Source organism: Lethenteron reissneri, chromosome 8, assembly GCF_015708825.2.
Source record: "Lethenteron reissneri isolate LAM-NWPU_2019-01 chromosome 8, ASM1570882v1, whole genome shotgun sequence".
Classification (NCBI taxonomy): Eukaryota; Metazoa; Chordata; class Hyperoartia; order Petromyzontiformes; family Petromyzontidae; genus Lethenteron; species Lethenteron reissneri.
The window spans coordinates 10389608-10402854 of NC_083786.1; the positions used below are offsets into that span (position 1 = coordinate 10389608).

At 45.9% G+C, this 13247-nt stretch overlaps 1 pseudogene; it reads left to right on the top strand.

Moving 5' to 3' along the window:
* The window catches only part of LOC133361065 (sodium/calcium exchanger 1-like), a 211886-nt pseudogene that overhangs the window by 161295 nt on the left and 37344 nt on the right, over positions 1 to 13247 (top strand).

Below are 13247 nucleotides of genomic sequence, written 5' to 3' on the forward strand. Positions count from 1 at the left end.
CGAGCAGAATAACACTACAGCCACAGTCAATCGGTAGGTCACGTGCGGTGGCGTCAAGCGTGGGTACTCACACTTCTGGCCAGCGTGCAAGAGGAGGCAAAAATACCTTCTTATAGGGGCTCTCTACCACTCTTTAAAGTGGAGGCCCTTCCAGTAGCAGTGGCATGAGCCAGAAATTGCAGGGCTGCACCCTTACGTTTTTACACAAAGAAATGGAATAGAATTGCAAGCGCGCGTGACCCCTTCAGCAAAAAAAAAATACTTTAAATTTAAATTCAACTCCCAAGTGTCCATGTGAGAGTATAAAAGTGTCGCTCTCGCGAATGTGGTGCTAAGACGTTGAGTGGATTGGGAATAATTAAGTGATTCTACTTGTGCTCGGGTGCTTATAAGATCACAACTCTCGTAATGATTCCCCACTAATTACAGCTTGTCAGAACAGATTTGCAGCTGAGCATTAGAAATCCATTTTTACTCCTTAAACCATGAGGCAATTACTTTTCTTTTTACGCTTGCTGGCAAAAAAAAATGTGTCCGAGCGGTTAGAAGTTACTTGGTCGGACAAACTTCTTTCGAAATGTGTTGGGCATGAAGGTGAGGGTCATCGGTGGCATCACCACCTTGCGGATTCCTCCTCCTCCGCCTCCGCATTGACTTGTGAGTCTTTGGTTTTTTCGGTAAAGTCACGTAGGTTACGAAAAGAAAACAAATACATTAAATCACGACGTTTTAGAGGCAACACAAGCTTCCGTCTTCAGGTGAAAAATTACTGTATCTTGAAATGTCGTGATTTAATTTATTTGTTTTCTTTTTTTTACCTACGTGACTTTAACAACGAAAAAAACAAAAAGTATGGATCCTTACAGTCACGAAAACTTCCAATCTAGAATTGTGAGTCTTTCTCACCCGCCTTTCGGGTACGCACTTTGTACGCATGCAGCTTGGACTTCTTTTTCGCCCTACGTAGCTAACCGTGCTTATCGGAGTTGTGGGGGAAGGACAACAAATTACAAACCACACCAATCATACTCGAGGTTTGCGGGGGGTTAGATCGCGTAAATATAAATGTGTCGTTAACCCACCACCACCCGACACAACCAATCAGTAAAGTTTTTCACGAAAACAAAACGTGGCAATTCGTTACTACTTAAGCACACCGGTGTGCGAAGATCGGGGGGGGGGGGGGGGGTTAATGTCATAAACATAAATTATAATGGGTTCTGTTAATCTGAAAATACGCAGCACATATTACCGGTTGGGTTCGTTACAGTTTATCAATATATGGTAACCTGCATATAGGCATGACATTACACGGTGTATCACCATTTACCACAGCGGTTAGAAGTGAATGAGTTTTCAATCTTGGTGATTTAAAAGTGAAATAGTTCCCAGTGGCTTCCTAATATCATCACACATCGTCACAAATGTCTGACCCCCCCCCCCCCCAGGTGCGTGACGTCATTTATGGACGGCCCCTTAATGGAATGAGTTAAAAAAAACTTCATAAATCTAGAACCGCAGAGCCTGGGCAATTGCTTGGTTGCCTTTCCCGCTCGTCTGTGGTTCCACACACCTCTTGAGTCGTTCTCTCTCGTACGCACGTATGCACGTATGTACGTTGAACTTCTTTCGCGCCGTACGTAGCCAAACGTTCTATAAATCGTAGGTGCTGATGTCGTCTAAAGCGCGTGAATACTGTTGCACGTTATTATCGTTCAGCGAAGGTGTGGCCACCGTGGAGGAAGAGGCCAAATACACGCTCCATGGGGCTCTCGTTGAGGGTCGTCGAGTGGAGGCTCTTTGGCCCGCAGTCGTGTGAGTCGAGGGGCGCAGTCAGAGTGCAAAGCCTCCGTTTGATCCGTAAGAGGTTTTTTTAAATCCTTTATATTAAGTTCGCTTGCTTGCTTGCTTGCTTACGACCGTGCAAATCTTTCGGTCGTTTTTAACCCACTTCCCGTGATCCAATCGAGCTGACATTTTGCACACAGACTCGTTGTGCGAGACAATTAATGTTCGTGAAATTTTTTTCCCAAAGTTTTACACTGTTTAGGGAAAACAAATTAAATATTTAATTACCAATTGCTTAATACTGGCAGACAATCATCTGACCCATAGGTGGCAGCCATCTCAAACCAGAGGACGAGAGGACTCTAGCCGCCACGCATATAAAGGATTTATAGTGAAAAACTTTGTTTTTACGGGTTAAATTTTTTTGGGGTTAGATCGCATCAATATACAAACGTGTCGTTAAACCCGCCAACGTCCCACACAGCCAATTAGTAAGGGGCCGTCCATAAATGACGTCACGCACCTAGGGGGGGTGGGTGGGTCAGACATTTGTGACGATGTGTGACGAGGGGGGGGGGGGTTTGAGAAATGTGACGTCACATCAAAATGCGCAACTTTAAATAAATATAGGATTGTTATTACAAAACTAATTGTTATAACAACACTAATTGTTACAACAACACTCCTACAACATCAGAGTGCAGCGCCACATTAAATACGCACTACAATAGTTTAAAGCGATTTGAAGTATGTTTTATTTTCAAAATGGAAATATGGTTTTGGGGGGGGTGGGGGGCAGAGCTTTGTGACGTCATATCTGAGGGGGGGGGTCTGACTTTTTGTGACGCCGTGTGATGAGGGGGGGGGGGGGTAAAAAATCGTCCAAAATCGCGTGACGTCATTTATGGACGTCCCCTAAGGGGTTTTGTCGCGTAAACAGAACGTGCCAATTCGTTACCCAGTTTAATTCCCGACCAATCGCCTTCGCCAACCCGTACTGAGCAGCGTGGTGCGTTACAGTCAAACAAATCCCATGCCCGGCATGGAATTGGAAGGTCTTCCACCCAGCGCTCCATTGCCAAAGGACTGCAAAGTCGTTGTTATTCTAACATGAATCAGGCTTTCGCGACCAATATTATTAATAGAGGTTTTTTGGGTTAGATCGCGTAAGTATAAATGTGTCGAAACCTTCCACCTATTCTGGCAAATCGCCCGATGATGTTGGTTGATGTAATTACCAGCGAAACGTCGTACCTCGAATTGTGAATGTTGTGGGTTTACTCTCCAACACACCGGTGGGTTGAAGTAGTAACTAATATGCGTTTTGTTCACGTGACAAATCCCTTACTTATTGGCTGTGTCGGGTGGTGGAGGATTTAGATGCAACATTTATACTTACGCGATCTAACCCAAACGCCTTTATTATGAGTCGTTGTTATTATTAATCAATATTCTGGCTTGCAGGTAGGTAAACAACACTCCAAGAACTAATGCATTTTCTGACTTTGGACAATGCATCGTTGCAGCTTATTTCAATGTAGTTCATTTAAAATAAATATGTGTGTGTGACAGGCCATTATTAAAAGTGAAAAATAATAAAGGAAAAGAAAGCGTAATATATTGCATGCTGAAGAGGTATGTGTTGTCACGAGATTCGGACATCATGCTAAGTCAAACATATTGAGCACTCTAAACATTCAGTGAACATGTACAAGACATAGAGAACACAACGACTCTACAAAGCCATGTTCCTAGATGTCTACGAACACTGTCATGGAGAAACGACTTCTTCCAGGGTGAGTGGGCTCTGCCTTTGTTTTTCAACTGAAATCTTTTTTTTAACGCTCAGATCCAAACTCGCAGCAAACACACGTCCTTTGCAAGTGACTCGTCTGTTCGTCTGTCCATCCTGCCAGACAGAAATATTTTTGTTAGTTTTATATATGGAGATTACATAGCATGAAACGGCAAAGTCATTTGCAGCTCAAGTGAGCATTGAAGCGTCGGTACTCATGTGCTGTTAACAGCGCTGCGGAGCCATTCGTGGAGATTCCAAACTCATGTGGTGGAGGCGAGTCTCCCCGTAGGACAACCACTGTTGAGTTTTCCACAAAGTGGTAGATATTTTATCGATCCTGGAAGTCTGATGGGCTGAGTCTACAGCAGCAGATGATGTTTACTCAATTTAATACTTACTCCCCCACACACTCATCTACATATGTTATCGACCCGGGAGGGATGATGGGCTGAGTCTACAGCAGCAGATGATGATGTTTGCTCATTTTAACACGTACTCCCCATAGACTAATCTAGTTATTTTATCGACCCTGAAAGGATGATGGACTGAGTCTACAGCAGCAGATAATGATGTGTGCTCATTTTAACACGTCCTCCCCCATAAACTGATGTAACAGTAAGCAAACACACTCCAGAGTGACAGCTTTACGCTTAACGATAGCTGAGAGTGTGTTAACGTTAATGACACTGAACGGCGCTATCCAACTATTGAGCACAAAGGGGGACCCATCTGGTCGAGAGTGGGCATCGTAACGCTGCTGACTCAAAAAGCCAAGAATAACTGGGCAATCATTCAAATAAATTGAGCAGTCAAAATATCTGCCATTCTGCGTTTGGTGCCAGTCGTCGTACGTGTGAAAGTTAAACGCGCGCGTGTGTGTGTGTTGTTGTTGCTGTTCGCGTTTTATGTTGTGCGATTGTACCCTCGGGGCAATGACAGGACACATCTCTGTTTCGGGGGGGTGAGATTTGCGTGCGACGATGAGTGTGTGTGCGCGCGCGCGTGCGTGTCTCTGTGTGTATGTGTGTGCGTCTGGGGAGTGGTGGTGTAGCGGTTAGCGCGTTGCTCTATGAACATGGGGACCCAAGTTAGATTCCCGCTCACGGCCAACACCAGTGACGATTATCTGAACCGGTCCTGAGGCCTCCCCTAGGTCGGCTCAGCCTCAAATGAGTACCTGGTGCGGTGTGTGTAGTAAACATCTTCGCTCGTGTGCTGTGCCGGCCTTTATAGGTGCTCTCTAACAGCACTTGCCCCAACAGTCTGTTAAGGCTACACGGGTGATCTTTGTATTTATATGGGGAGCGGCGGTGCAGTGGTTAGCGCACAGTTCTACCAACCCGACGGCCCGGGTTCAATTCGCGCTCACGGCCAACACCAATAACGGCCATCTAAAACCGGTGCTGGGTCTCCCTTGGGTCGGCTCAGCCTCAAATGAGTACCTGGTGCCGTGTGTAAAGCCTCGCGACTAGGAAGACAAAGGTGGCCGGGCGTGGTGCTGGCCACCCACCTCCTCGTGTGCCGCGCTGGCTTTCATCGTTGCTACTCGCTAACAGCACTGGCCGCAAATGTAAATTAAGGCTATAGGGGGCATTTTTTGTCTTTTGTGCTTGTGTGTGTGCGCGTGTGATAGCCTGTGCGAGAGAGAGAGAGAGAGAGAAAACCCTTAGAGAAAGGAGGGCGCATTTGCATGATAATAGACGACACTCACTCCAGCCAGCCAGCCTGTCTGATGTGCACTGCACGCAAGTCAATCAGTGAGATGAGCTGCACGCAATGAATAAACGTGAGGATGTTGTGGGTCAAAATAATGAACTTTTTTGTCAGATTGTTTCAGGCAATGGGGTCTTTTCATTTTTTATTGGCAAACATGCATTGACATCGCATTTTTTATTTTAAAGCAAGTTTTGCGATTAAAAGAACGTAGCTATAACAAACAGAAACCCCGCTGTTTTGTTTAATATTCACAATCCATTTTGATCGTACAATCTCGATGTCTGTAGCTTTATTTTTAGCAGATTAACAAACGTGACAAAATGTATCCTGTTTATAAACCTTTGCTGAAGGGGGCATTTAACATAAACTATTACCGTTCTTTAACCACATCAAATCACCCGAAATGCTTCTCATCTCATCAGATCTCGGAATGTAACGTAAGTTCAATAATACTACGATACAAGAGACGTATTCATCGACAGATACATGACGTTTACATGTTCGGGATTACATGTCATTTTTAGTTTATGCCACCTAACCCTATTTTGCCAATGAGTTTCAAGTATTAATATTCGCGTCGTTACCTTAGGGTTGTGCGCCCGCGAATATTAAGGGATTGTTGTCCTGCACTTCTATGCCCCCAACAACGCTCACTGAGCAAGATGTCAAAGCAAGGTCAAAGAACCCACCGCAACCCTCACAGCACGGGGAGACCCCTACTAACCAGCAGTGGATTGACAAAGGACTCAGAGTCTGGAAAGTAAGAAAGCCCATCCATAATAGAGGTTTTTTTTTTTGTTTAGATTGCGTAAATATAAATGTATCATTAAACCCGCCACCACCCGACACAGCCAATTAGTAAAGGGTTTGTCACGTAAACATAACATGCCAATTCGTTACTAGTACAGCACACCGGCGTGTTTGAGAGCAAATCCACAACATTCACAATCTGAGTGTGCGACGTTTTGCCAGTAATTACAACCAGCTTCATCAGGCAGACAGCTAAATTTGTGTTCTGTTTACGTGACAAATCTTACTAATTAGCTGTATCGGGTGGTGGCGGGTTTAACGACACATTTATATTTACGTGATCTAACCCAGAAACATATTATGGATGATATTGGTCGCGAAAGCCTACGCATCAGAAAATATGAACATTTCACAGTCTCACTCTGCTCAATCTGCTTGGCAAGTTCCAGTAAAGCTGCATTTTAAAGGTGTCAGGTATAAATATAATTAAGCTTAGCTCTTATCAATCGTGCTCGTATCCATGGTTAATGTTTGTTCATCTTTACATGGCCACATAAAGTCAGACATACTCTCTCGCGTGCATCCCCTCCGCGTGAGTCGACGCATTAATTCTCGACAATTGTGGGGGTTGCGATTCGATTCAAGTAGCTCTTCTGTTTCACCTCCTCGTTTTTATTGTTGCCTAATTTCATTCATACATGCAGTTTAATTCGCTCCATTAAGCCCGAAGGTAACACGAGTGTATAACTTGCATATCATCTGCGTACACTAAAAAAACACCGCTGGATTGATCATTGATATTAATAGTCGAGTCAATGCATCAAACAACCCCCAATGCCACACCGCCTTCACATAAGATCATTCTACATTGTGCGGTTATGAAAAGTGTTTTTTTTTTTGCTGTTAGCCACTCGCCATATATTAATCCTGAATGCGACACAAATGCCCTACACCTAAGTGCGTCTATTCACTGATTGAAAAGCGCACGGTTGTGCATTTAGGTGTATGTGCGTGTGTGAGAATAGGGAGCGAGCATGGGTGTGTGCGCATGTATACAAGGGTTGTGAGGAGCGGTGGCGCAGTAGTTAGCGCACTGCACTACTAACCGGGCGGAGGACCCAAGGTCGATTTCCGCTCGGTCAACACCAGTGACGATTATCTGAACCAGTTCTGGGTCTTCCCTACGTTGACTCAGCCTCAAATGAAAACCTGGCGCGGTTTGTAAACATCGCCACTGGGGAGACAAAGGCGGCCGGGCGTGGTCCTGGCCACCCACCCCCTCGTGTAGCGTTGCTGACCATCATGGATGCTCGCTAACAGCACTTGCCCCAACAGTCTGTTAAGATTATACGGGGATCTTTGTCTTTATATACCGGAATGGGAGGGAGTGGGGTGCAAGCGGTAGCGCAGTGGTTAAGAGGGCTGCTCAACAAGGTCAAGTTCAAGTTCATGTATTAGGTGTAGCCCTGTGAGCCATTCGGCTCGTGAATCGGGTGCAACCGCAACAAACAAAAAACAAGAACAAGAAAACATCTTAAAGTGAATATGTGACTAAGTGCAAACAGAAAATCCAAGAAAAGACGGCAACATTTTGCAGAAAAAGCACCGTACACCAACACTGTGTGCAAAAATCCCAGTGGGATGCAAGTCAAACAACAACAACCACAATACAACTTAGATTAAGGCCATCAGTCTAACTCTGTACTACAACAAAAAAAAACATGGCAAAACCAAAAAACTTTTCGAAAATCACCAAAATAAAACCATACAAGCAATGAAACAGTGACCATAGGAACTGTCACCGAATTTTCACAATAAACGACATCAACAACACAAACTCTGCAGCCACAGCTGGCTGCATGACTCACTCCACAACAGCAGCAGGAGCATCAGTCGGAGTATCAACGAACCTGGGTTATCCCCAAAGTTCACGACCGACATCAGCGGTACTTATTTGACCCCGCCCGAGACACCCTCTACCGCAGGTCGACTCATCCTTCCACGTGGACTGCGCGTTTCGCCCTCCAAATATGCTCTCCAACAGCACTTGCCTTGCCCCCCCTCCCCTTCTCGACAGCCTGCTGGGGCCACACGGGAGATATTTGTTCTCCGCGCACCTTTTGTGCGCGCGCGTGCATAGAGAGCGCCGCGTCCACTCGGAAGGGCGAGAAAGGGTAAAAGAAACGAATTTGCATGATAATGGAAAGCGTTCGATTTTAGCGAGGCGGCCTGTCGCGCACGTGCGCCGCACAAGTCAATCAACGGGATGATTTATTCGAGCTGCTAAGAAATTGCGCACAGGAACTTCTCTTTTCTCTCTCTCTCTATCTCTCTCCCGGCTGGAGCACGCCATGTACCACACACGTGTCGGTGATGTGCAGCGCGTCTTCTTCGAAGGCTGGGGAGCCGGAAAAGCCCTCTCTCTGTACCAGCGTGGACGGCACCCCTCGTGTTCACCTTCTGAAGCGCTCGCTCGTCACCGTGGCGTGCGCGATGACCACCACAACCACCACCACGTGGCTTTGCTTTCGTGTTGTGCGCGCTGCATTTAGCGCCACAGCGCGTGGATTTATAGCGATTATTCGTTTGCTGGTGACTTTGTGTATTTCAAATCGGAATCGCCTCCAGTGCTGTTGCTGCTGGCGGCAATAAAAGTTGTTTAAAAGTCAAAGTCTCTCGCGCTCGCTCGCTCGCTTCCCTGTAGAGCGAAGAGGCACCGAATGCGGCCATATGTAGTAACTACTTTACATATGTAGTATATGTAGTAGCTACATATGTAGTAGTACATATATATGTAGTACTACATATGTAGCTACTACATATGTAGCTACTACATATGTAGTAGCTACAGGCCCTGCACTTTCAAGGGCCCCGTGCTAAATGCGTTCAATCTATAAATTCCGGTTCAGTGAGTCTGCACTTGCTCTATTACTATAGTACTATACTGCCTTCAACTTTTACGAACGACTGGGTGTTTAAGGTTAGCGATTTGTCGTATTATCTGGCCGTATAGCGAATGACAAACTACAATTACTTTAATATGCAAGTAAAAAATGTGTGTTTTAATATTTACGTGGGATTTTTATTTAGGGCACTTAAGTAGCTACTTTTGTTACCAGGATACTCTGGCACTGCGTGGGGGGGGGGGGTGATATGCGACAAGCCTTGCAGAAAACTCTGCCTTCACCCTGCCTGCCTGCTTGCCTGCCTCCCATCATTGGAGATCGATTTTTTTTTAGTTTTTATTTATATTTTTATTACCCAGGAAAGGTGAAACCTCGCTGAGTCTCGAAACTCTCTTTCGGCGGGGGGAGGGGGGTTCGTACAAAATCGCGTGACGTCATTTATGGACGGCTCCTTATTATTGCATCGAATCGGAATCCCAATTGGTGACAATGCGTCGAATGACTCCAGGGCTTCTATAACTTGAACAGCTACAACGACTGCGACTATAACTATTTAACCAGGGCTCTTCATTTAAGCCGCGTATGGGCATATTTACGCACACCCGATACCACCGCATCCAGCAGCCCTCTCCACGTGGCTGTGGCTACTGGCCACGTGTCTGCTACAGTCAGCCAGAGACCCGGAAAATATCGAGTGAGAAAAGATCAAATGCCTGTCTGTAACAATACAAAAACGACTGCTAGAACTGCCGCTGTACATTTAACATTTGTTCTTTCTGACATTTGCGCGTATGCCACGTGTAGCGCCAGAACTGTTTAAACACCGAATGAATAACGAATGAGTTCAAGAAAGGGGGTGGGGTGACGTGCGTTCGTAGGGATGAGTGCTTCAACCATTCCCTTCACACGAATTGGTGTCCTCTGAGCGTGGTGGTTGGCATCGGCCCAGGGCGCAAGGAGTGAAATCGGGGCCCGTCGCTGTCTAAATTATCCTTCCCACACACTCTGGGCCCCGTCCGGGCCTGTGGCGAGCCGATGCAGTTGCACCGCCTGCACACTCGATAGCGACGTCGCTGGCAGGAATGGTAGACACATCTTCGCCTGTCGAGGCAGGATGCGGGTGACAACGTCAGTCGGAGTGTTGGATATTAGTCGACACGCTATCAGATACATGTGTTAAAAAATAAGTTAACTGGGGGGGGGGGGGGGGGGGACCAGAGCGAGTGTGTGTGTGTGAATTAAAAATAATAACCATCAAACATCAATACAGCAGCCAATTAAACACGGCGAAGCTTTTGGAAATGGAAATCGTACGCGTAATTACGGCGTGACACACCCGCGCGCAGCACGATCGACCAGAAAAACAACAGCGTATGCAGATTTATTTTAATATAAATATACATTCATAACGAAGGCAGCAGTTTGTCACTTTGACAATGCAAATGACTGACGCCGATGTGGATATGAGTTCACGCGCGCGCGTGCACGCCAGAGGGAGAGAGTGGTTTTGTGTTTCGTGTCCCTGGCCCTCCCTACTCGGCGAAACGTTTTTATTTTGACGCTGCAGCGACGGAGGGCGACAGGGGAGAAGCGGCGTCAACGGCTTCGTTGTGGCCGCCAAAGTCTTAAACAACGCGCCACTTTGAACAATCATCCACTTAACGCAAACAGCAGCATCCGCCGTGGTACCACAAGACCCACGCACCCCGCCCATCTCCCGCGAACGAAATGAAATTATTGCAGAGCACGTCATCCAATTCGCGAGCAGCTGTTGGAAAAATCGGGAGGCTATAACGCCGCCTGTTGATATTCGCCTTGCGTTTCGAAGTGCTGTTTTGGATTTCGCTCTGAGCTGGTTCACTATTCAACGCTACGTTGAACGAAATGCACTTCTGAGCCACTTGTCGAGTTTGGAGGGGAAGGGGGAGTTAGGGTCGGATGGGGAGGGGGGTGATGCAATCCACAGCGTTATTAATTGTCCGTGCAATGTAAATGAATGCATCTGCCAATAAGTAAGTGCGACGTGTGTGTTTTCATATTTTTAAATCCTTTATATTAAGTTCGCGTGCTTGCTTGCGTGCTTGCTTGCTTGCTTAGGACCGTGCAAATCTTTCGGTCGTTTTTTTTATCCCACTTCCCGTGATCCAATCGAGCTGACATTTTCCACACAGACTCGTTGTGCCAGACAATTATTGTTCGTGAAAAAAAATTCCCAAAATTTTACACTTTTTAGGCAAAAAAAAAATGTATTTTACATATATTCAAATAGAACGCATTCATGGCTTTGGCTGAACGTCAGAGTGTAAGAGCCCAGAGCGTAACCCCTCCACAGGCCGTGGCGGAGTAGCGCAGTTGGTAGCGCCCTCGCTTCCCATGCCAAAGGTCGCGGGATCGATCCCCGCGTCCTCCACAGGCGAATATGTTTTTAAATCCTTTATATTAAGTTCGCTGCCACGCATATAAAGGATTTATAGTGAAAAACTTTGTTTTTAAATCCTTTATATTAAGTTCGCTTGCTTGCTTGCTTGCGTGCTTGCGTGCTTGCTTGCTTGCTTACGACCGTGCAAATATTTCGGTCGTTTCTAAACCCACTTTCCGTGATCCAATCGAGCTGACATTTTGCACACAGACTCGTTGTGCGTGACAATTCATTTTCGTGAAAAAAATTCCAAAATTTTACACTGTTTAGGGAATTTTTTTTTTATATTTAATTACCAATTGCTTAATGCTGGCAGAAAATCATCTGACCCATAGGTGGCAGCCATCTCAAGCCAGAGGACGAGAGGACTCTAGCCGCCACGCATATACAGGATTTAGAGTGAAAAACTTTGTTTTTACGGGTTATACTTATTTATCAACCCAAATGATTGTCGTGGGTGTTTTATTTCTTCCTCCTCCGGTTTGTGATTTGTCGTTGTTGTTGTTGTGTTACTTTGTTCTTCTTTCCAGCAAAATAATTGCGATCAAAGTAATTGACGACGAAGAGTATGAGAAAAACAAGAACATGTTTATTGAGCTTGGCGAGCCGCGGATGGTTGAGATGAGCGAAAGAAAAGGTTGTATACCCACAATGCCTTGCGTGGGAATCCTTAACTCTGTGTGCGTGCCACCCTCTCTAACGCGGCTAATTTCACCGGTTTCACATATCACATGGTGAAATTAACGAGTTCCCCGTCGAAATTTTTGTTCACGTTTAATATCTTCGATTCAAAATAATTACGCTGTCAATTTGACTTCTCGGAGGAGCAGCCGCTTGCATTGTGGCCGAAAGAACCAAGAAGATGAATCCCTGCAGTCACGAACACTTTAAATCGAAAATTCTCGGAGGACGTGAATGGAAGTATATCTCAAACGTGTCATCCGATGTTCCGCCATGTGATATCGCTACGCGCTGATGTTCTACCATTACCCCTAGGACGTCAATGATGTACCTGTTTGACTAATCGCTTGATTTGTTTTTTCATTGCAAGGCGAAGTGAGTCGCCTTGTCCAAGTGTTGTTGGCCGACCCACTCACCCTGCCATTGCTAATCCGTACTAACCAACAAGAATAAGCCGTGTGCCAGGTGCATGACGTGTGTGCGTGTTGGGTTTAATAATCCGAGTCACTCCTTACTCTTGCACTCCTTACCCTTGTGTGACCCTTCCTCAACTCACTCCCCTCCCCCCAAACAAAACCTCTGCCCCCCCGTCCTACCCACCCCTCCCCCCCACCCCCATCCCTCTGTGTGTTCCCACAGAAAGACAATTCACATTAAGATAACAGACGATGAAGAATACGAAAAGCAAGATAATTTTTTTCTCGTTCTTGGCGAACCCAGGTGGATAGACCAAGGCACAACAGGTTCGGGAACTACAACCCCTTCCGTCATCGATCTGCACGCTCCCATCGTCATCCCGCCCCATCATTAAGTGCATTGCCGTGGTGGTGGTGGTGTTATTTTATTATCATCATATTTTTTTTATTGTAAATTGTCATTATTGTAAAGAAAAAAGACCCTACCCTTGACGTGTCCATTCGCTCACGATACATTCGTACAATTACGCGTGGTGACTCATCGCGACATTCCAAACTCGCTTAATTATTTTTCCTGATTTATTCATTAATTTGCACCCCTTCCCCCCGCCGCCGCCGCCACAAGTTCGTTGTGAGCTGCGTTGGTTTGGGGCCTCAAATTGCAGCACGTTTGTTTACCCCACTTCTTATCGTGTGGTGCAGTGACACTCATCCAGTATGCATGTTTTTTTTCCCCGCTCTCTCTCTTTATATTTTTTCTTTGTTTGTTGACC